The sequence below is a fragment of the Bidens hawaiensis genome, unplaced genomic scaffold (genome assembly GCF_021521415.1).
Source record: "Bidens hawaiensis isolate Kalapana, Puna unplaced genomic scaffold, B.hawaiensis_p1.1 tig00002507_1, whole genome shotgun sequence".
NCBI classification, from domain to species: domain Eukaryota; kingdom Viridiplantae; phylum Streptophyta; class Magnoliopsida; order Asterales; family Asteraceae; genus Bidens; species Bidens hawaiensis.
In genome coordinates, this window is record NW_027491137.1 from 2,607,363 (window position 1) to 2,631,986 (window position 24,624).

A 24,624-nucleotide genomic window follows, 5' to 3' on the forward strand; every position below is an offset into this window, starting at 1 on the left:
TTTTCACCCCAAAAGTTCGTAAAACTGTTTAAAGAGTGGGGTCATGAAACTCACTGTTTAGTAGATAATCAGTAGCACGTCGGTTCGAGGTTTGTGTAACTTGTAATCACGGTTTCCTATAATCAATATTATAATAATATTAATATTTTAATATTATTATCAGCTCAATACTAAACTGGGCAGTATAACTAATTCTGGGTACAGCTGGAACGCCCAGGAAGTGGTAGTAGGCTTAGGTTGTGATGTTGTTCAATGTCTAATACTTATAACCGAACTTGGCTCATATTCCCGTTTTCCCAGCTGGGCCAAGTTGTTCGTTTACGCGTTTAGAAAACAGTTATGGGGTAATAAGCTTGGGTAAATGTGTTGGTTAATAAAATGATTATGTTATAAAGAAAGATCACATATCGGGGTCCCGGATTAGCTACGGGGCCCGTTCCCGTTTATTCGGTTTGATTTGAGAAGAAACGCGCACGATCTATCCAGATTGTCCAGGTTTCTCATAGATAGGTTCGTTTTTACTTAATCAATCCAAAAATATGATTTTGATCACTCTTGGTGTTTTGATATTCCCACAGGTTCGTTAGTCGCAAACTTGCCGGTTTTTATAAAAACTGAATTTGTTTAATCTTCAAATTAACATAATTAATTAACCATTAATTATTAAATTATGAAAATTTAGCCACTTATCAATTAAAATATGTAGATTTTAATAAAAATATTTCTGGAAATATTTACTGATTTATTAACTTATAAAAATTCATTTTATCAGCTATATTTCGCCTGAAAATCGTCCGTTTATCCCAAACAATTTCCAAAAATTCCACAAAAATTCCTGAATACTCAAATTATGTCCCAAAACAACCTGTATCAATTTAAGAATGTAAAAAGCTCGTTCAATATTCTTTTTGGCCCAAATTCGGCTATAAAAATTCACACGAACGCATATGCACAAAATACCCTTAGACTTCTCCAAATGATCCCAAAAGTCATATGTGATCAAAATACATTAAATCTGAGTTCCCTGAAAAATGTCATAATTTTTGAAGCATTTTAACTATTTTTCCCCATTAAACGTCTCAATTTGGTAATAAATTCGCCAAATATTCTCGGATATTCGAAAAATTACCAAATTTGAACAGGGACTTAATGACGTGGTCCCTGATTTCCCTGAAAAATTTCAAGGCCTAATAATATGCAAATCACAAACTTAACCTAAACAGCCCGTAAACGAGTGTTTCAGCATTACCTTAGCGGTTTTGGTTCGTTTCCGTCTTTCTAATCAACTTTTCAAGCTCTTGTGCTCCTATGTAGGATATATACAAGTCCTATATCACAAAACAAGCAATTTTTCATCAACATAACAGCCCTTGAGTTAGGGTTTCGGCTAGTGCACAAAAACGAACTTTTGAACCGTAAAAATGCTGTTTCAACCCTTTAATCTGTGTTTATGGCCAAAAAAACTATCAACCCAGGTTCCTTACCATGTGTATGATCAAAAAATGTTTATGAACCATTTTTTAGGATTTTTACATGGTTAGGAATGATTTTTGGCAATCAAACTATGTTTATTTGGTATTAATCAATGTTAAACAAATGTAAAAGTAGCTTATTTTAGTAGTTTACCTTAGGGTTTCTTGAGATTTTGGCTGGAGAAGAAGAATTCCAGAAGTTGTATCAAAAATATTGATGTCAAAATATCTCATAAAATGTTATAAAAAGAAAAGAAAACCCTTAGGGGGGGGGTTACTTTCTTGCGGCCGGAACCCCAAAGGCCCCCCCTTGGGCTTATTTTTTTGGCCCATTAACTGATTTTACAGGCCCAAATGCGAAAGCCCAGTCCAAATTTAGTTCGGGTTCGGTTTTTGGCGCGAAAAACTTATCGGGTGCGTTAAACAGTGCGAAAACGAGTGTTTTTCGGCTAGTTTTGTGTAAATTTATAAAAACATACTGTATGTTTGTAGAAATCGAAAATATTTTCAAGGATCACTTATAACATTTCAAATAAGTGTTTGGTAAGTATTTTTCGGCTTAACGGATGATACAATGCTTGGTTTGTAACTATCTTTCGCGTTTAAGTCTATAGCGGGTAGTTAAACAAGCATGTTTTCGTTTAACTTGTTTGCTATCGAACTAAGGCCATATTACTAATATTTTACCTTATATTAAACTTATATCACTTATAGATGGCCCCCCAGGATATCTGGGTAATAACCCGACCCGTTCGGTTAATCGTTCGTTTGTTACGCAAAAAGCGTTTATTTGCTTAATCGGTAAATACGTACTGAGGTGTACCTTGTTTTGGCTCAAATGTCACATTCTCCCCCCGTTAGAAAATTTCTTCCCTGAAATTTGATTATTTAACTTTGTCTTTATTTGGAAACAGGTCCGGGTATTTCTTTTTAAATTCGGATTTCCACTCCCATGTGAATTCGGGTCCCCGTTCTGAATTCCACCGAACTTTGACCAGAGAGATTTTGTTGTGTCTTAATTATTTTATTTTTCCCTCTAATATTTCCACCGGTTCGTCAACAAAATTTAGTTTTTCGTTTATGTTTAAGTCTTTTAATGGCACGATTTCGGTTTCGTCAGTAAGACACTTTTTCAGGTTTGATACGTGAAAGACATCGTGAATAGAACTTAACTCCAGAGGTAATTTCAGTCGGTAGGCTACTGGACCGATCTTAGAAATTATTTCATACGGTCCAATGTATCGCGGAGCTAGTTTACCGGTTTTACCGAATCGAATGACGCCTTTCCACGGGGATACATTGAGGAATACTTTATCACCTACTTCTAAAGATAACGGTTTCCTACGAACATTAGCGTAGCTTTTCTGTCGATCTTGGGCGATTTTCAATCTGTTAGAAATTTTACGGATTTTATTGGTGGTTTCTTGAATCAAGTCAGATCGAGTAATTTGGGTATCTCCAACCTCAGTCCAGCACAAGGGTGATCTGCATTTCCGCCCGTACAGTGCTTCATATGGTGCCGCTTGAATGCTACTGTGATAGCTATTATTGTACGAAAATTCAACCAGTGGAAGATGTTGATCCCAATTCAACCACCGAATTCTAGTACATAGGCGCGAAGCAAATCTTCTAAGGTTTGAATGGTTCGCTCAGATTGACCGTCAGTTTGGGGATGATAGGCGGTGCTTAGGTCAATTCGGGTTCCCAATGCTTCTTGTACAGCTTGCCAGAAACGAGATGTGAAATGGCTATCACGATCAGAGATGATTGAAACGGGTACGCCGTGTCGGGATATGACTTCATTTATGTAAATGTGAGCAAGTTTTTCGGTTGTGTAGGTGGTTCGGATTGGAAGAAAGTGTGCGGATTTGGTTAATCGATCAACTATCACCCATATTGCATCGTTTCCTCGGGAAGTTTTAGGGAGGTGTGTTACAAAATTCATGGTAATTTTTTCCCATTTCTATTGTGGTATTTCCGGTTGGTGCAACATTCCCGAAGGTTTTTGATATTCGGCCTTAACCCTCGCACAAGATAAACTCTTACCGACATACGTGGCTATATCCTTCTTCATATCGGATATAGTTCGGGTTTCCTTTCTTGTGGTCGGAACCCCCAAGGCCCCCCCTTGGGCTTATTTTTTGGCCCATTAACTGATTTTACAGGCCCAAATGCGAAAGCCCAGTCCAAATTTAGTTCGGGTTCGGTTTTTGACGCGAAAAACTTATCGGGTGCGTTAAACAGTGCGAAAACGAGTGTTTTTCGGCTAGTTTTGTGTAAATTTATAAAAACATACTGTATGTTTGTAGAAATCGAAAATATTTTCACGGATCACTTAAAACATTTCAAATAAGTATTTGGTAAGTCTTTTTCGGCTTAACGGATAATACAATGCTTGGTTTGTAACTATCTTTCGCTTTTAAGTCTATAGCGGGTAGTTAAACGAGCATGTTTTCGTTTAACTTGTTTGCTATCGAACTAAGGCCATATTACTAATATTTTACCTTATATTAAACGTATATCACTTATATATGGCCCCCCGGGATATCTGGGTCATAACCCGACCCGTTTGGTTAATCGTTCGTTTGTTACGCAAAAAGCGTTTATTTGCTTAATCGGTAAATACGTACTGAGGTGTACCTTGTTTTGGCTCAAATTTCACATTGCATCCATACGCACTCTTAACATCATATTATTATTATTTATTATTAATAGGATTATTATTAAACTTTATATTATTATTATTATTATTATTATTATTGTATAATAGATATACCCCCCGTAACCTAAAAACCCCCTATCACTTTCATCTCTCTCCCTCTCCTAACCCTAACCGCCGCCTAACAAATCCGGCAACCATCGCGACGGCTCCAGAGCACGGGGATAGAATGGAGCACATCCTTTCAATTCTCCTCCTACCATATCATACTTGCCCACGACGACACCATCTGCACCTTTCTTCCTTCATCATTCTTTCCTAAACCACGGCCACATCACCGCCGTCACCTTCAGATTCCAGCCAGAATGCGACGGTGGACAGGGACATGGTGGAGCTAAACATAACTCCACATTGATAATCATGTCGCACGGGGTTGGTTCTATTCGGGTGCTGCTATTTAGACATCCTCTCATTCTTTAGAGAGGGTGTACGCAAAAGAGAAAATGTGTGTAAAATAGGTGTATGAATAGCAAAAAGGGTGTCTGAATAGATAAACCCTTCTATTCGCCTGAAAAAGAATTTGCATGAGAGCGATTCGTATCTCAACGATTCGCATCACAATTCGCATCCACAGAATTCGCGTCGCATTGGAGGTGATTCGCATGCCGTGCGAATTATTTGATTCACATATGGTTCGCTGGTCACATGAAGGCTCGGATCTGGTTCGGGTTTCCTTAGCCACTGCCGTCCACAACCACCTACCAGCATACTCAGGGGGACGAATTTGGATACGAGACTTGTGGGGTTGTTTATGGTTCAGATCTGGGTTGTCGGTCAGTTTAGTGTTGCTTGTTCAATTTGGATTCGGGTTCTTAGTCTTCGGCCAAACTGTTGGGTTACGGGTCTTGTTGAAAACCCGTTTGTATCGATTTATTGTTTGTATTGATTTATTCTTCTTGCCAAATCTATTACTATTATTATTATTATTCTTTGATTGAACTCCTCTCAGTTCGTTTATGTCCATTTGACTCGGTTATATGTTAATAATCTTAACGAGTAAATGAACAAAATGAATATAATATTTACCTTTTTGATGTGATTAAACTAAATCTTGGATGGAAATTGGAAGGATGGAAATTGGAAGGATGGAATGTGTACAGGAGGTTGTTTGTGTGTATGGGTAGGTGTGATAATGATTGGATAATGATGGGGAAATGATAAGGATAAGGATGATTTAGGGTTTTAGGAGTTTAAATAGGCAAAGCCTAAAGGCTTTTAGGCCCAAATCACTCTCAAGTCCATTAAACTCTCTTAAGATTATCCATGCTTCTACCTATTATTTAATTAATTTAATTGATGCATCTTGACACGACAACTAGAACCCAAAATATCTTATTTATTTATTTATAGAAACGAGGACGTTACATCATGCGACCCCAGCCAGGGGTTCTGTCCCTTGGACCCTGCTAGGGGCTGCTGCCCCTATACCCTGCTACCAGGGGCGCTGCCCCCGGACCCTCGTTAGTTGAAGGGTTCATTAAGGTAGATGTTTGAAGTAGTAGTAATAGATAATTGATACTTGTGACTTGTTACACAGTTAGCCGTGCACAACTAAGGTAGTGAATTATCATTAACTCAGAGAGAAATCGATTACAGGTGAGTTCTAGCCCCATTTCTTTTTGGGGTTGTGTGCATACTTATAAGACTAGAAGTATATATATACACTTATATACATATATGATGAAGGTGAATAACTAATGCAAGAATGAAAGAATGTGGTAAGAATTATATGTGTTTAGTTTGATAACTAAATGTGATTGTAAGAGTCAAATAAGAATATAATGTAAGAGTCAGGGTGGCAGGCCCTTCTAATACCTGGGCAAGAATAGAGTGACCGACTCTATGATATCGGTGCAAGAGGTCTGGTGGCAGCCCTTATAATATATGTGCAAGAGGTCGGGTGGCAGACCCTTATAATATCTGTGCAAGAGGTCGGGTGGCAGACCCTTATAATATCTATGCAAGAATGTAAGAATAGTTGTATGCTAGGTAAGAAAATGTAAGAATAACGTAAGAATAGTACCGAGTAATATTTGTACGTAAATGAAAGAACGTGTAAGAACAATTATATAAAATAATGTGTAAGAATAACCTATAACTTGTTAAACTAGAACTCACTCAGCGTAGTTGGCTTTTAGTATGCATGCAAGTGAGTAGGATGAGGCAGGTTGCTTGAGGCGGGACACATGGCATACAAGAAGAGACTAGCATCGAAAGAAGAAAGAGTCATTTGATGTTTGTGTTTTATGTTGAGACTATGTATTGTGTTTAAGACAATATTTTATGTTTTGTAATGTGTGATGATTAAAGTTTCAAGTATTCTGCGAAATTTTTATTAACTCTAATTTTAGAACTGTGTTTTTAAGTAAATCCAATGCCAAACGTAAGGTACTGGGAACGGAGCCTTACACAATAAGCTCCTTAACTTCCAATGCCCTGAAAACACATAACAATGCTTGAAGTACGAATGTTCATTCATTTATTTACCTAAATATAATTAATTAATATATAATTATGACTAACTTTTACCTAATCATCACTATACTACATATACGATAGGTACACTTGCCTATTTGTATGTGGTTTAGTTAAGATAAAAATCATTTTTATTAAATTTAAAACTCAACATTGTGTGAAACAAACCTTTTGAAAAACTAACTTTTCATACCCGCCACACATCACATCAGAAGCAAATTAGACCAATTGATTACCCATTTTTGAAAACTCGTTTGATTACACCTATAATCAAAAGACTAGATATTTGACTTTGTTGATCATCAGAACTTAATCCAAACGATTGACTTGGCTGAATAATAACCTAATTGATTACCCGTTTTAGGGTTTGATAAATGTAAGTGATTTAATGGCTAGAGATAAACGGGTCAATGACTCTAAGAACCTAATCCTAAAAGTTGATGGCCACAAATCAAGTTACTGATAAAATCACTAAACATTTAATTACAAGAAACTGTTGAATGCATAAACAAACACAAAAGATTAATCAACTGAATAATTAATCAACTCTAGTTCCAGTTTAAAGATTCATAATACAAGAAGTCTTGCTTACAAACACAACCCTACTCCCGGAGATGATCACGAATGGTTTAGCCTTGAATCTTGATCATGGATAGTTTGATTCTTGATTGGAAGGATGATATCATAGTTGATTATGGTGATTAGTAGGTGTTAGGATGGTGGAGCACGACTCCAAAATCATCCCAACTTGATCAAGTATGAAAGATAGTCGTTCAAGGTTTTTACCGGCTTAAATATGGAATAAAAAACAAAATCTAAAATTTTCCGTCAGACCCCGCCGTAAGCTACGGATTCACCATCGTAACTTATGTTGGTTAGGTCGACTACACTTCCAACGCTCTGTCTTACGGCTCTCTTTTCTTTATACTCCACCGTAGCTTACTATGGCTACAGTGCCGAACCACCATTTTTCATTTCTTTACTCTTGTTTGCCACTTATAACCCTTGATTTCTTCCTTTCCTCCACAACTTGATTCCTCACCCCTCTAAGAGCTCCAAGCTAGTTTCTTTATGCTCCGAGCACATGCGATCAATAAACAACTCGTATTCATGTTTGATATATAAAATAATTAACACACACGGAATCAAACATTAAGAACACACTATTTTACCCACTCATCAGAGTCCGACCAAACCATTTGTGAGGGCTGATAGAATTTGACTTTATTTGTGAGGATCAACGGAATTTGTATTTGTCTTATATTATTTAATTTTAGACACCTTAATAAGAAAATAATAAGTTATAAAATAAAACATGGACTTTTATATAATAAATTTTAATGTTATAATTTAAAAATAAAAAGTTATAAAATAATATAAAATTAGTTATAAAAAGTTCTTGGCGTCCTATAAAAGTCAATCATAAAGTCAATTATAAAAAGTTATAAAATATAAAAACAAATTTTAATAACTTATAATTTCAATTACAACATTATTTTATAGTTTAATAAAATTAAATAAAGTTTGTATAAAATATATCTTATTTTTATAACTTCTTTATTTTTATATTTATCGTTTTATATAAATTTTATTATAACATTATAATTTATTATATAAAAAATTAATTTACTTTTATAGCTTGTTATTTTCATACAATTAAATTGTTTAAAGTTAAATAATATTACATAAATATAAATTCCTTCACCCCTCACAAATAAAGTTCAAAATTCCGTCGGTCCTCACAAAATAGCTTGGTCGAATTCACAGATAGAATATAAGGTCTCACAAACAAATTTGGTCAAATTATACTAAAAACCTGGATAGAAATATGATTTATGAGTGGTCATTTTTGGGATTTTTGAAAAACGTTGTTTTGAAAAATGATGGGTCAATTTGGGAATTTTTCCAATCATTTATTGTATTTAGTTGCGACATAGATAACTATAATAATGTTTTTACGAATACTTTTTGAATGTGCTTCTCAAGCTAGGCATCAATCTTGTTTCAATGTAGCTTGAAACAAATATCAAAAGATAAAAGTAACTTTATTTTTTGAGTGCTCGTATTAATTCGTGTTTTCTTTTGCTTGTAAGATCTTTTATCTCTACTTCGATCTTCTATTTTCGATTCTTCATGATCTTTATTTTTAATTTTATTATGGTTATTAAAATGTAGGATGTCAATAACTTTTAGCACAAACGAACATTCTTATTCATCGAATTTGGGTTCTCTGTCTAACAAAACCTACTGACCATGAACACCTTCATAGATTGATTTGTGGAATCGGGGTTGGGAATAGCCGAATGGATGCTCCTCTCCATCGCCACATTTGTCCCAGACGACGGTATCTGACTTAGTTTCCTTGTTCAACATATATTTTCCATTGTAATTCAAGATTTAGTACTCATTATTGGAGCTAATCGATCTCCTATTGTTACTCTAGATCTTGAATCTGTTGTTGGAGCCGCTTAATCTTAGAAGGTTGATTTTTTTAGTTGCATATAAACATAAATAAAAGGTTTACTTAAATTCGTTTACTTTTTCAACACTAATCCAAAATTTTTGGGTGTTACAATTAAATCAACAATCTTACACCGTATGGTTGTCCTTATGCTTGGATCGGTGACAAGAATGTTTGACGGCCTAGTTTCAAGTCAAGATGGAGACATCGGATTATGATAATAAAAAAGATGGTAGTTTTTACTTTTCATTTTGTACTTAGTACTTAGCAGTAATTAGTATCAAAATATAAATGTGATGTTGGCATATATTCATCACAATGAATATGATTTTGTATTATATGGGTAAGAAATTTGTTTATGATTTGGTAGAGTGAATAGTCACAAACAAATATGATGTTGATATCATCATCCTATAGTACAAATTATATATTATACTCAAGTTTTCTTATTAGAGAATTTTCAGAATAACTAGGAAAGTATTACACCCGCAACAGATCCAACCACATCTCCAATGATTTCCTCAACATCATCTTCGGTAACTGAATCCGCGCTTTTCATAGCTTCAACAATCGCAATAAGTGTAACCACAAATGCATAATCCACGTACGGATATATTTTAACCATGAATTTGTCCTTGACAAACCTTAAACTCTGTGGCGGTTCCATCTTTTGCATCTACAATCAAGACCAGATCCATTCAATAGTTTTGATCAGTTTGTGCTAACCACGTTAACTGAAACAATGTGAAATATATGAAACTTACTTGTGCTATGACTGTTGAAGAATCTCCTATATAAATAGTGCAACTTTTCTTTGTCCAACTTCCTGTAATTTTGAAATCACAACAATCCTTACTACGAGTCTTGTTCCCCAAGAACACGTGAACGTTTGTCTTTGACTGTATGATTTTTGGTGTTTTTGCGCTAAAAATCATTTCTAAATCGACATTTCTGTCACCCTTAAACACTTTCCATCCACTATGCGCAGTCCAGATCTGAAAATTAGTGATTAGAAGGTGCTGGCCTTAGCCTATTCACGTGATGTGGGTTAACCCATGAAGCATTTTTTATGTATAATATGTACAATCCAAAAAACTCTAGATTTTTAAAAAAAATTTTGACGAATGTCACCCAAAAAGATTAATTTAAAATTAGCAGATTTTTACTCATTAAAAAATATATAATCAAAGTGTTTTACATTTAAAGTAACAGATATATAATCTATTAATCAATAAACCCACAATTACCAATTTACCAATTACAATTTTTTTTAAAACCACCTCATATTAACCTTTAAAGCCAATAGCACGAGTTGGGATGCCATGAGGGAGAGGAAAGTTGAGGTGGAAGGGGGTGGTGGTTCAGGGTGCTGGTGTCACACGAGAGAAGAGATAGATAAAGATGGGAGGGAGGTAGCGGGATGGAGGCAGATTTGGTGAGCGGGAACATCACCCTACCTACCCTCTTTTGTACTGCAACGTATGGGAAGTCACACCCGAGAAGGACGAGTGATATCTCTCCCCTCGCCCTAAGACCATGTGTAGTGGAGCGCTTCCCACCCCTAAGGCATCGGGAATACCCCCCCCCCCCCCCCCCCGGGTGCTTTGGAGAGGGGGGAGGGGGAAGGTGATTGGTGGGCTTGTTTATTTGTTTTTTTTAATGAATAATAACAATATAAAATAATAGTAAGGTAATAATTTGAGGGACTATTGGTTTTTATTGGTCCCAAGTATTTCATTTTTGCCGGCGCTGGTCCCAACTATCACTTTAACTGCCAACGGTCCCAACTTTCACACATGTGTCTGCCACCAGTCCACGACTAACCGAGTACTAACTCCGTTATGTTTTAGATGACGTGTCCATCCTACGTGTTAAAAAACCTTGACGTGGCTGCCTGCGTGTATATTAATAACAAAAAACCCTTCTCCTCCTTGAATATATAATAATATCAGCAGATGACAATCGATCGATATCTCCAATCGATCGAGAACCCAATCGATCAAGAACAACCCAATCGATCGTCTACCGCTCACGCTCCGGCGGCTTACTCGACGTCCAAGACGACATCGAAGCGTTAAAAGCCTTCGACGGATCCTACTGGAAGTCTTTATTCGATTCACGCATCGGCAAGACCACTTGGCCATACGGGTCGGGTGTCTGGTCCAAAAAAGAATGGGTCTTGCCCGAGATCGATTCCGACGATATCGTATCGGCTTTCGAAGGTAATTCGAATATGTTCTGGGCCGAAAGGTTTGGGAAACAGCATTTGGGTATGAATGATTTGTGGGTTAAGCATTGCGGGATTAGTCACACGGGTAGTTTTAAGGATTTGGGTATGACTGTGTTAGTTAGTCAGGTTAATCGTTTGCGTAAAATGAACCGGCCCGTTGTCGGGGTGGGCTGCGCGTCGACCGGGGACACGTCGGCCGCGTTGTCGGCCTACTGCGCGTCCGCAGGTATCCCGAGTATTGTTTTCTTGCCTGCGAACAAGATTTCCATGGCGCAGTTGGTTCAGCCGATTGCGAATGGGGCGTTTGTGTTGAGTCTTGATACGGATTTCGATGGGTGTATGCAGTTGGTTAGGGAGGTTACGTCTAGTTACCGATTTATTTAGCGAATTCGTTGAATAGTTTGAGGTTAGAGGGGCAAAAGACTGCTGCGATCGAGATCTTGCAGCAGTTTGACTGGGAGGTGCCGGATTGGGTTATTGTTCCCGGGGGTAATTTGGGGAATATTTACGCGTTTTATAAAGGGTTTCATATGTGTAAAGAGTTGGGGTTGGTTGATAGGATTCCGAGGCTCGTGTGTGCGCAGGCTGCTGGGGTTGTTCTTGATCGATTGAAGATATCGATTTGGGGATTTGTATTAAATTGTCATCTGCTGATATTATTATATATTCAAGGAGGAGAAGGGTTTTTTGTTATTAATATACACGCAGGCAGCCACGTCAAGGTTTTTTAACACGTAGGATGGACACGTCATCTAAAACATAACGGAGTTAGTACTCGGTTAGTCATGGACTGGTGGCAGACACATGTGTGAAAGTTGGGACCGTTGGCAGTTAAAGTGATAGTTGGGACCAGCGCCGGCAAAAATGAAATACCTGGGACCAATAAAAACCAATAGTCCTATTTTGAGGGGCTCCATTCACTACACCTCTTTTAGCCAAAAAGCCCCAATGGTGACGTTGCGTCACATGTCGCAAAACGCCCCCATAGGGGCTTCATCCACTACACATGGTGTAAGTGTGCCCATATCAAGTCTCAGTTCCAATAATCAGTCCCACCTGGCACTCAATTTCGGTCGCTCAGTCGATTTGAGCCTTACTTGATTGGTGCTTGTCTATAATTTACTTGAATGTCAAGGTTATTTTTGCGTTAAATAATTATATGAATGCTTATTATTTATTTGCAGGTCATGTGTTGATTTAATGCAGCCATGTTTAGAACTTGGAATAAAGACTCAATGTTGATTAATGATTAATCATAATTAGATAAACTTTAAAGTTAAGAGACCCAACCAGAATAGATGCGGACCGGAAAATTCCGGGGTCTGCCACTTGCTATCATTCCACTATATAACGTTAGATGTAACAATAAGGATTCACACTAAACTAGAAAAAACTAAAATTAGGCGTAAAAGAAAAAGAATTTTGTAATTAATCACCTTTTCGCGCATTAAAACTATGGGTTTGTCATCAGCATCAAGTAGCATGCGTTGTTCATGGTAGCTCGTGTTGCATGGCTTTACCTTAAACAAGATTTTATGGCCAACATCTGTGATCAAATGATCTCCACTTGAATTTGTAACAATTATAAGTTCAAATGGATAAGGTGCAATAAACTGAGAGCCTATCACACAAACTGGATTAGGCGAAGGTTCATAACTGGGTTGCGCCATTGTCAACCACACATACAGGGAATGTCGTTTAAGGTTTGAATGATTTAAAGATGATATTTATGAAGATTTCATCGTTCACTGATTGCTGTTCTAGGTTAGGAAATTTGTCTATTCTCATGTTGGGTAAACGCCTAAACGATATTGTTTGGACAATTTCAAAACGTAAAATATATAATGCATTATCCATCTATTTGAGGTAGGTTTATGTGACAGAAACAAAAAAAAATGTTAGGCTTACCTTTACAGATGATTTATTTATATTTCTTGAAAGAAATTGAAAACGATTTTTAGTTTCTTTTATCATGTTGACTAAATCAGTAAATTTATCATTTAAAACCTATGTAATATCTTTTCTGCTTCACAACAGACATTATCCATGATTATTTGTCCAGGATTATTTTTCTAATTTAAGTTCAAGAACCGTGATCAACTAAATACTAGCGTTACGAAAACCGAAATAGTCTGACTTGACTGTTGGGGTTCGCTGACTCGGTTACGTCCAGATTACTTACGGGTCCATTAGGATTATCATTTGGACTAGAGCACGATTCAATTAATGGGCCAATGGCTATGCACATCTACAATCTCTACTAATGTGGCAGTAGCTTGTTCATGTGGCCAAATACAGTTGGACTTCATATGATACGGTACCATATCTTGGTCAAATCAATTATTAAAAGAGGGGCTAGTAGCTGAAATTTAGGACCGGTTATTATTCTATTAATAAAAAGTAGCTAATGTTAAGGGCAAATTACTATTCTACTAGTACTTATTTATATATTTTGTTATAGTGAGGAGGATATCAGTGTTTATTATTATCTAAGTATTAGGTTTTCTTTAACCTTGCATCAAAGACTTCCCATCTCGAATTGGGTAATCGGAGACCTCCCATCTCGAATCGGGTTACGATGTTTCAGTAATTGAACCTTTTGTTTTGAGTCCAGATTCTAGACTCTATCACCATATTTATTTGTTTTTCATTTAATGGTAACCAGTATTGTACCCTGCGCGTTGCGTACGGACAGTTGGTAAAACCTCAACGTTGAAATAAGGTGTTGGTAAAACTCAAACGTTGGTAAAGTCTGGGCATTACGTCGGTCAGCTGACGCGGATTCAGTTGGCATCGTTTACATTCGTTATGGTATAGACACCATTGGTAAAACCTTAGTGTTAAACCCAAAAAATATATTCGTCAAATTAACGTATAAAAAAATAAATTATTTAACACGAAGTTTGTTTCGTCGGTAAACCGGGCGATGGTAAAACCCAAGCATTATCAGTCTCGGGCATTGAGATGATAACTGGACACGAATTCGGTCTATTTTGGCTACGTTTGTTATGGTGTCGAAGCTACAAAAGGGAAAAATATAAATATTGAGTGGAGCAAAGGGTGGCGTCGGTCGGTAAACTCGGACGTTGGTAAAACCCGAGCGTTTTCGGTCCCGGGCATTGATGCAGTAAGTCTATGCGAATTCAGATTGTTATCGGAATTAAAACAAGCAAAAGAAACTGTTATTCGATCGGCTTCCGTTATTTTCGTTACGGTACTAAAACAAAAAACAAGAAAAAAAAACAAAATGCCATGGACAAGTAAGGTGCCACAAAGTGACCCAATGATAGCTTAACGACACCAAAGTTATCATTTATATATATTAGTAATAGTAATTAGATAATGGTCTTATGTCGGCTTTCAAGCAAGGGATGCACAGATTCAAGGTTGTGAGCTAATGCATGAACACATTCAAACTCAATCGAAATGAAATAGACTCAGGTAATTGACAAGATCTGTAACACCCGGCTTTAAGAGAAATACGCTCGGATGATACGTATAGATTGCTCACAAGCTCGTGACAATATTTCACTATTAATTTGACAAAATAATTACTTCATTTTATTACATCACAAGTATACATTTTGATATAAATCAAACAACAACACAAGAAATTTGAATTTCTCCAATCATCAAATTAAATTTCAACCTGCAGTACATTTAAAACAATATACTTTATTTTAATCCGGAGTTTATTAAAATTGTGTGTGTGTGTGTAATAAAAATAATCTAACAAACAACCACCGCAAGAATTGAACCCAGGTAGTTTGTTTAACAATCCAAGAACCTTATCACCACATCAATTACAATCTTTAGTTAATAAATTCAGTGTGTATGTGTGTGTATTGAATAACTGTGTTGAAAACAAAATCAAAGTTAGTGGATGATATGTGGTTTGAACATCTAAACTTCCAAATGTAAAGCACTTGATGCAGGTTGTACAACACTCAAATTCAAGCATCTCCCAAAAATTATATATATATATTGTAAGATCCCAAATCCTGGGAGTCAAACAGTTGGTCATCATGCCTAAAATTTTCAAAAAGTTAAAATCAAAACAAGTTCGTTTTATTAGAACCGGTCTAGAGTGACAAACAGCGGAAAAATAAACCGATAACAAATTCATAACCGGGGAATGTGCCCAAAATAAAATATATGATAAGGTTCGTTTTATTTAGAATCCTCGACTAGAGATGCCTTCAACCGTCCGAGTAGTCTCCAGCACGTCCAAGCGTTAACCTCCAATCCTTAACCTGAAAGTCAAACTAACATACACACAAAGTCAGCTTAAGCTAAGTGAGTTCATGTTTTTATAAACAACATTTATAAATCAGTTTAAAAGAATTTATAAGTATAAAAATTTGTGGAGAAAATCATAAATAAATAAGTCCTTTTTTTTGAATAATTATGCTAATACGGGACTCCTTACCACGAGTCATGACTCGAGCAATATATTTGACCCGGTAGCAGAAAACAGTATGTAATACGGGCCTCCTCACCACGAGTAATACTCGAGTAATATATTTGACCCGATTACAGAATAATACACGTAATACGGGCCTCCTCACCACGGGTATCTCCCGAGTAATATATTTGACCCGATTACGGTTTTAGCAAAAGACGGGCCTCCTCACCACGAATCACAAGCCACGAAGTCAAGGATTCGAGTAATATATTTGACCCGTCCCAATCACGAATATGCAACATGGGCCTCCTCACCACGGGTTTTTTCCCGAGTTATATGTTTGACCCGGGCACAATCCATTCAAGCACACACATCAGTAGGCATACTTACATACAAGTTCATCAAGCACACACATCAATAGGCATACATACCAATAAATTAGTTACGATAAACTAAATAAAATCAACAAGTGTAGACTATAGGGTAATATGTGTAAGTCATCCTAGAATATAAACTAATACAAGTAACTCTACACATATTCAATTAATACCATGTCTAATAATATCCTTGAGCCTAGACCATAAGTAATATATATGACCTTAAGGAATTTATGACCATAGACGAATATAAAATATCCTAAGGCATAGAATAAATTCACACATGGTGTCATAAATGTAAAAAATACTATTAAGGCTTTGCAATACTATCCAAACAGTTTAAACAAGTAAAATCGAGTAATATTTGTAATAGGGTGTGTATGCCGGCCCAAAACGTAAAAAGGTTAAAAAGGGGCATCATGAACTCACCTGACATGGGTCATGCAAGTAGCAACTAGCTAGAGAATCTCTAAGTACTCCCACAAATCAAAAGCCTGTCGGATTGCACACAACGATTACTAACTAAACCGTACCGACTCGCTTATCCTACGAGGAGTTCTAACACGATTTGATTGGCCTAAAGCCTCATCCATACAAATTCCAAGTACATCAGCCCCTGAGGCCTTGTATTTACCAAAACCACCCTTAGTTAAAGCCAGGGATAAAGGATTTCCAAACTACACCCGGAAGTCGTTAATTGTGTCGAATGCGCGCGTTAACTAGGTGTTTATGTAATTATCAACCAACTTTGCCCCGTGTGGATAAATTTAGTATAATTACAGCCAATAAGTCCACACGGCACTACACAGGTTGAATGGGTTGGCAATTCACTTGTACAACGCACAAACTACCAATTAAACGAGAATTTGCGTTGCGTCGAAGCATTTGAGAAACCGACAACCAATTCAGCCTCGTTTACATAAAAATTAATTTTTTCACAGCCCATATATCATATCAATGAATTGGTTGGTAATCCCCTCAAACAACGCGCGAAACGCAACAATCAACAATTTAGACAACCGAAATCCTTGTTTTCAATCTATTCACGAATGACCCATCAAACTAACTTCAGTGCTCAAGATATTATAGTATGAAATAATTGACATACCTAGGAAGGTAATGGAGAAAAAATTTCAATTGATTCAGCCCCAAAAGAACCTCAATTGGACAGCCACCGGTTATGTCTTAAACCGAGAGACATTGACCAATAAGCGAGTAAATAGGGCGTATTAAGGTAAAAAAGACCTTCATTGATGTAATACTAACCATGAATTAGTTGAGAGATGGCCGGAACGTGCCTGGAGTGGCACAAAAACTGAGGTGGAGGGCTGCTCCTTCTACCGATCGCAACAGGAAGCATGGGGGGGGGGGGGCGACTAGGTATTATAATTTGGCAATTTACATAACCAGCCCTACAACTTATAAATTGTGATGTCTTGTTCCAAAGTTAAATAATATAACTTTCAAGAATGACCAGGAGGTCCCTTAAAATGCCAGATCGAGTCTCGGTTAAAATACAAACTCTACAAGGTATAAACCTTTTAACGAAAATTAACGTGTGTTACATATATATATATATATAGGGTTAGGTTATAATAGGAAATATAGTTTTTCTAGGTTACACACACACACACACACACACACACACATATATATATAATACTAGGTTTTATCCCCCGTAATACGGGGGTTGTTCTCATTTTTCGTTTCTAATATTTATATATTTTTTGGATTTTAATTTTATTTGTTGTAAGAAAATCTATCTACTTCTACTATACTATTAAAGTAATTGAGTTTTTAGACAAATGGCATCTTATTATTGGTTCATCACTATTGTTTCTAAATATACCGAGCATTCTCAATTTTTCTTCATAATTAAATAAATCAAAATTAAATAATATTATTCGTTTTTGTTTTTTATAATAACCCAATATCTGATTTTATGGATTCATCGAATAACCTAACAAACATCATCGTACTCATCGTACTCAGTATATCCCACCAATAGCAAAGCTATAGTAGGGTCTGAGGAGGGTAAGATGTAGACAGCCTTACCTCTACCCCATAAGGATAGAGAGGCTGCTTCCAGTGAGACCCCCGGCTCGATAGTAGTTTTGCATCAAGCCTTGGACATAAGGCACATAGCACTCAATCATCGGGACACCGGCTGATCGGTGCATGTACCCTTGTCTTTCGGCTATCAACGCCACTACATGATGCCTGATTAACCGTCCGTCACTTTTAACGTTATTTTCACGAGATTAGTAAAATAACGTCAAAATTAGTGCAATTTCACTTTTGCCCACCCGAGGGTTCACACATATATACATCATATGTGCGCACCGCAAGCAGGGCTAAACCTAACAAACATCACATCACCCTAATTCACCTTCTCAAACACCACTTCTTTTCCGCCACTGTGACTATAGGTGTTGTCCTTTGCAAAATCTTCTTTCATCAAAGTCAGACTCATAATCAAGATTGATAATGAACAAGGTTAGTCTATTATTTCGATTTCAAGTCTTGTCGTCAATTCTATTCCAAACTCAGATTCATGTTTTATGGTAGTAATGTATCTGTAAATCCTTTTCAGGTATTTTTGTTTGATTGATTATGCAATAATAGGTTTTGATTTTTTTGATGGATGATATCAATATCCTCTTAGTTTGCATCAATTATTCGTTTATACATCCTAATTGCTTAATGTCGATACTTTGATAAACCCTAATTACGGTTTTAATGTTTGTGTGCGTGTACTGCTGATTCGCTTTTCTCTGTTCTTTTGCTTAGTTGGCCTTTTAGGTTGTATTTTTGGGATTTCATACTCTTTTTTATGTCGCACACCAGGTGTTAGACCAAATGTCAGCTGTTTTCTTTTGAAATGTTGCATTTAATCGATATAATTCAAATATAGTAAGCTCAAACTGGTTACCAATGTATTCAAGTAATTAAGGTAAATTTTAATATAGCCAACTAAATAGGGTAATTTCTTTTTGTTTTCATTTACTTTTATTGTGTAATAATGTTTCAATTATTGATTTATTTCCAACGATTCATGAGTTACAAGTTTAAATCAGAATTTAAATAACTTTAAATGAATTTTACCGAAATTTTATTCCACTCAATAATTCAGTTACGGAATTATTTAATATCATTCCCTTTTTTTGTTTAGCGAAATTAAAATGAAGATATTAACTTGAATGATACAACTATATTTGTTTGGTAATTAACTTCAATTGCTTATATCCTTTTCTTTTACTTGTGTGTAGACTTAACTTGTTTGGCAAATCTGATTCATGTTTTTGTTGAAAAAAAAAAACATACGTAATAATATGAGCAAAACGCTTTGGTCGGGTGTAACAATTAGGAGTGCATGTGTTTTTATTAGTTAGTTAATTTTGTTAGTTTGATGATGTGTAGTTGTTTACATTTAAAGTGGTGAAGAAGTTGCTATTATGTTGGCATAGCCTTATTTGCTATTATTTTGATGTTTGACTTAAAAGGAGCTACACCAGAAGGTGTACTGAAGCTCATGAATGTTGAAGGTTTGACTATTTATCATGTGAAAAGTTACCTGCAGATATGTAACAAAGTTATTTTTGTTCTGAAAATGGTTGGTTTAACCACCAAATTCAAAGTAACAACCCATATCAGATTGATGTTTTTCTGTTTTGATTCAGAAATATAGAGAAGCATGTACAAGCCAGAGTTATTTGAAGGTAATAATATTTGTAGATCCAATAGTTATTATATTTTTATTTATATAAGAAAATTATCGGTTTAATAATATCATTAATGTAGGAATAGCAAAGAAGAGATCAACTTCTATTGATGAGATAGTAGCTTTGGATATTAAAAACAAGTTTGTTTCTATCTCCATAAACACAGTACATTTATTTAGTTTTATAACCCTTATCTTGATATTATTGCTAAAGAAAAAAATTGACAAGGGTATTATATACATTTAGCTATGATCAACATTTTTTTTTGTATTTATGCAACGGAGAACGATTCATGACTTCCAATTAATACGTCAAACTAGAAATTTAAGGTGTGTTTTCTTTTAATATAAAATAGCTAATATCTGAAACTTATGTAAACGGTTTTTGATGACAGGAGTTTAGGGTTCACTGGTGCATTAAAATTGCAAATGGAAGCGTAAAAGCAACTTCATTAATAGCTTTAGGTATGCAAATATTTATTTGTTTTTTTATAACAGGTAAATATAGTTTTGGTTTGAAATGGGTTTTTAGTACAGGATGAATTGGGTCTGGTTGACCCACTAACAGTTCAGTTGTCCAGTTCTTAATAAATAGATAATGGCTACAGGGAGGTAACAATTCAAAACACTATATATTGTGAGAACACACAATATTAATATGAACAATTTACTTTTACCAATTTTTAAAATTAACAATAAAAGAAACAGGTTTAAAATTATAAATTTAATGGTTATTGTTTCTCTCTAATTTTTATTGAAATTTAAAAAATAAATAAAAGAAGAGGAACAAATTCATTTGATTCTTCGTTTATGGTTTTTAACACGCATTTGTTGATAAACGGTACAAATTTAAAATAAGTGAACAAATTAGTCTGATTATTCGTTTATGTATATAAGCACACAAATTTAATCGGAAATAAATATGTTATGAATATTAATTTAAAATATGTATGTGATTCGGTGTTAATTCAACAAAGAATCATATTGTTGGTAGAAACCTAAACATTGAGTTTTTTTTTCTTCTTTTTTTTTTCATAATCAAGTTCGGAAATGCTAGATAAAGAAACGATTAATTACTTGAAGACAATGTTGAATTCTCAAAATCATTTGGTTTAAGGATACTGGATAGTAAGGGATTGTTTTGAAAACGATCCTGGTATGGATTTGAAGTTGCGCATTATTGGAACAAGGCAAAAAGATGCAAGAACTTACAACCTACCAAAAACTTCTGAAGTTGCAGCATTAATCATTGGTGATATTTGTAACACAAAGGATAAGTGCGATATAATTGTAACATCTCAAAAAGCGAATTTCTAGCAAGAGTTGTAATATATCTTAGAGACACGTTTTTACTCATAGTCAACTATATGTTGTTTTATCAAGAGTCAAGAGTAGAGATTGTATTAAAATGCTTATTTTGGATAAGCAAAGTAAGTTACAAACAAAACAACAAGTATGATTTATAAGGAAATATTTAGCAGTTTATGATTTTGAAATTTTTAAAGTTCTAGATTATGTTTCCAAGCAATGTACTATGAATCTTCTTTTTTTGGTAAGTTTATGTTTTTAAGTACTTTGTTTACATACGAATATGAATTGCAATTATATCAACTAATCCTCCCAATAAACATATAAAACAAACTTTTGTCATTTTAAATTATGTCTTTAGTTGACGATTTCTATATTTCAATCCGTGTCGTACACGGGTCAATACCCTAGTATATATATTAAACTTTTGTCATTGTAACAACTCAAAATTGAACACATTTCATATTAACCTATTATCGATCAAATAAGTAATAATTTTTTATTCTATTTTTGAGTGCTTGCGTTTATTTGATTTTTAGCTGTAAGGCCCTGAACCCCAGGAGCCTCACAGTTGGTATTCATACAAAATACTTATTAAAATAATTAAAACTTGAAAACGGTTTCTTCCATTAAAACAAACATCTCAGAGTGTAAATTCAGCGGAAAACATAAATAGTGAAGTAAGTTCCCAAAACCCGGGAATTTTGTCCAAAACCAATTTTAAATATAATTCATAAAACCATTTAAAATAAAATTGTTCAAATTACATTCTTCCATCCACGTATACCCTTCACCGTCCAAGTAGCTTCGTGCACGTCCAAGCGATAAGCCATCATTTTCCTAACCTGAAACTCACACTAACATGCATACAAAGTCAGCTTGATTTGAGTGAGTTCAAGTTTAACGTAAATAATTTCAGTAGTAACAATTATGATAGTCATACCAAAAGTTTTAAAAAAAAATAAAAGAGTACATTCATTAAGTCATCATTACCGAAAACTAAACATTCTCATACATACATATACAAAATGTATATATAAACATCCTTTCAAGTACATCCCTATATATATAACAATATATATATATATATATATAACATCCACGTATAACATCAGGGTCGAGCAAACGTACAACCTAAACACGTAACATCAACGCATGCAAACACAAAGTAGGCATACGCAACATCAGTAGTCGAAACGACTACAACATCGCCAAATATAGGCCAAGCAATAATGTGTGTGTGTGTGTGTATATATATATATAACATCCCAAGGCCTATCATATACTAGCAAGCCTGTATAAAATCGTTTAAAACATTTCATCATGTAAGAAAACACTTAGGTGTGCATGCTAGCCCAAAATTTAAAAAGAGTTAAAAAGGGGGCATCATGAACTCACCTGAAATCAATCGAACACCTGCAACGAGCTAGGAAATCCCTAAGTGCACAATCACAAGCAAGGGCCTGTAAATTATACACAACGCGTTACTAAACTAGACCGTAAGAACACTCTTGCCTAATGGGCCGTTCAAGCCCAACACTTTGGCCCAAGGCCCAACAACTTGGCCCAAGGCCCAACACGTTGGCCAAAGACCCAACACTTGGCCCAAGGCCCAACCCATACCCAATTACTTTACCTCAGCCCCTAAAACCTTTTAACTAACAAATCCACCGGTTAAGCCTAAACGAACTTATCGATTAATAACGAGTACAACGTGTAGATTTTAGCATGTGAAGATGCATTTAATTACATAGGATAAACTTTGAAATAAATTATTATATTTTTACCAGACTTTAATAAATGTCTTAGATTTATAAAAATATTTTTATTATATTTTTATATTGGACACAAAAATTATAAAAATTCTTCCAACACAGCAAGGTATGTGCAGCTATTTCAGTGCGCAACAAAATGGTTTTATTTTTATAAAATTCATTACCAAACGAAATTAAACGATTCCAATTGGGTTTGGTTCCTAACTCAAAATAATAACTTCCAGAAGTGGAACCAACCAATTTGGACCTGTCGAAAAAAGGTTATGACGTCGGGAAGACAGACCAGAATCCGTCATCCCGCATCAGCTTTGACACTCGATTTTATATATTCATAAAAACCATTCAAATCTCGTCCAAAAATTACGTATTATACCTTTCTGGAAACTAGACTCAAAGTAGAACATCATGGAATCAAGAATCGATCAAAAACAATGGATTATCATCACGTTACAGACCCTACAATAAATGTTTACGAATCTGTCAGCAAACTGTTATCATCAAAACTCAACTTTAACGACCAATAAGCGCGTTAATATGATCAATTAAGGTGTAAAAGACATGGGGAATCATAAAACCGACCTTGAATTGAAGTTTTCACGGCTGAAACTTGGCTGGGCAGAAGAAAAACGAGCGGGGGGGGGGGGTCTTGAGGTGCGATCAGCTGCTAGAAAGGGTTAGGGGTTAGGGTTTATTTGTTTTATGATATAAATAAAATAGTTACATCCAAGTCCCTCCAAATTGAAGTGTAAGGGAAAATAGAAGGAAAAGTTAAGTTCTTTAACGTACCGGGATAACGTAAAGGCTTCCGAGAAACGTCGGATAAATTCCGAGAATTATACATACTCTACAAGCTTTAATTCTTGAAACCGGAATTAACGGGCGTTACATTAACATAGTCTTAACAATAATGTATGTTTTCATATATTTTATATTTTTCTCACCATTTAGTCCGTCCCAAATAATCTATGTATTCCAAGTCTTTGTCCTCTTTACATCAAGGTTTGTAATTTCATATTTTATTACCTTTTAAGTTACCCTCATTATAAGTTGTTTATAGCATGATCTGAATACCATTTATGCATTATCAACCTAACACACTTGTTATTATGAAGAATGGCCAAAAGTCAAATTATGGTTAGCGGGTCCGCCAAACCTATTCTTTAAACGAATATAATATTCTAGCGTTTCTTGTGGCGTTGATTTTACTATGCTCTGCTGTGATTGTGAAACATTTTTGTAAAGGAAAGAATGATACAATAATTAGAGACGTACAAACATAACTATATATGATCTTTCATGATAAAAAAACATTTTAATTTATGACTCTCTCTCTCTCTCTCTATATATATATATATTATTTATTAATCAAATCTATTATTTTACAGTTGAACAAATTTTATAAAAGTATCGTTCTTCATTTTAAGGCTATGTCATCCTAAAATACTGCTAAATTGATGCATCAACTATCTGTTTTAGGTCAAGCAAGATGTGACATCTGCCCCGATCCGACCCGACCCAGGTACCCGTTTCTCTGACCCGATCTCTTTCTTTTATGATTTAATATTTATACTTATATTTTACTTTTAATAATAATATATATTTTCCTTCCCGCCTCTTCTCTCTCTCCGCCTTCTTTTCCCTCTTGTCGCCGTCCCGCCTTTTTCTCTCTCTTGCCGTCGTT

General features: G+C 35.3%; 2 pseudogenes across 1 annotated transcript; one reads left to right on the forward strand and one right to left on the reverse strand.

Moving 5' to 3' along the window:
* Positions 1-9,596: 9,596 nt before the first annotated feature.
* On the reverse strand, positions 9,597-13,162 carry LOC143619806 (protein LURP-one-related 10 pseudogene; annotated as a pseudogene). Its single transcript, XR_013151236.1, has 3 exons — positions 12,794-13,162; positions 9,892-10,122; positions 9,597-9,803 (listed from the first exon to the last, which is right to left on the reverse strand). The product of XR_013151236.1 is annotated as a protein LURP-one-related 10 pseudogene (transcript).
* On the forward strand, positions 10,450-12,553 carry LOC143619771 (threonine synthase, chloroplastic-like; annotated as a pseudogene).
* Positions 13,163-24,624: the final 11,462 nt, after the last annotated feature.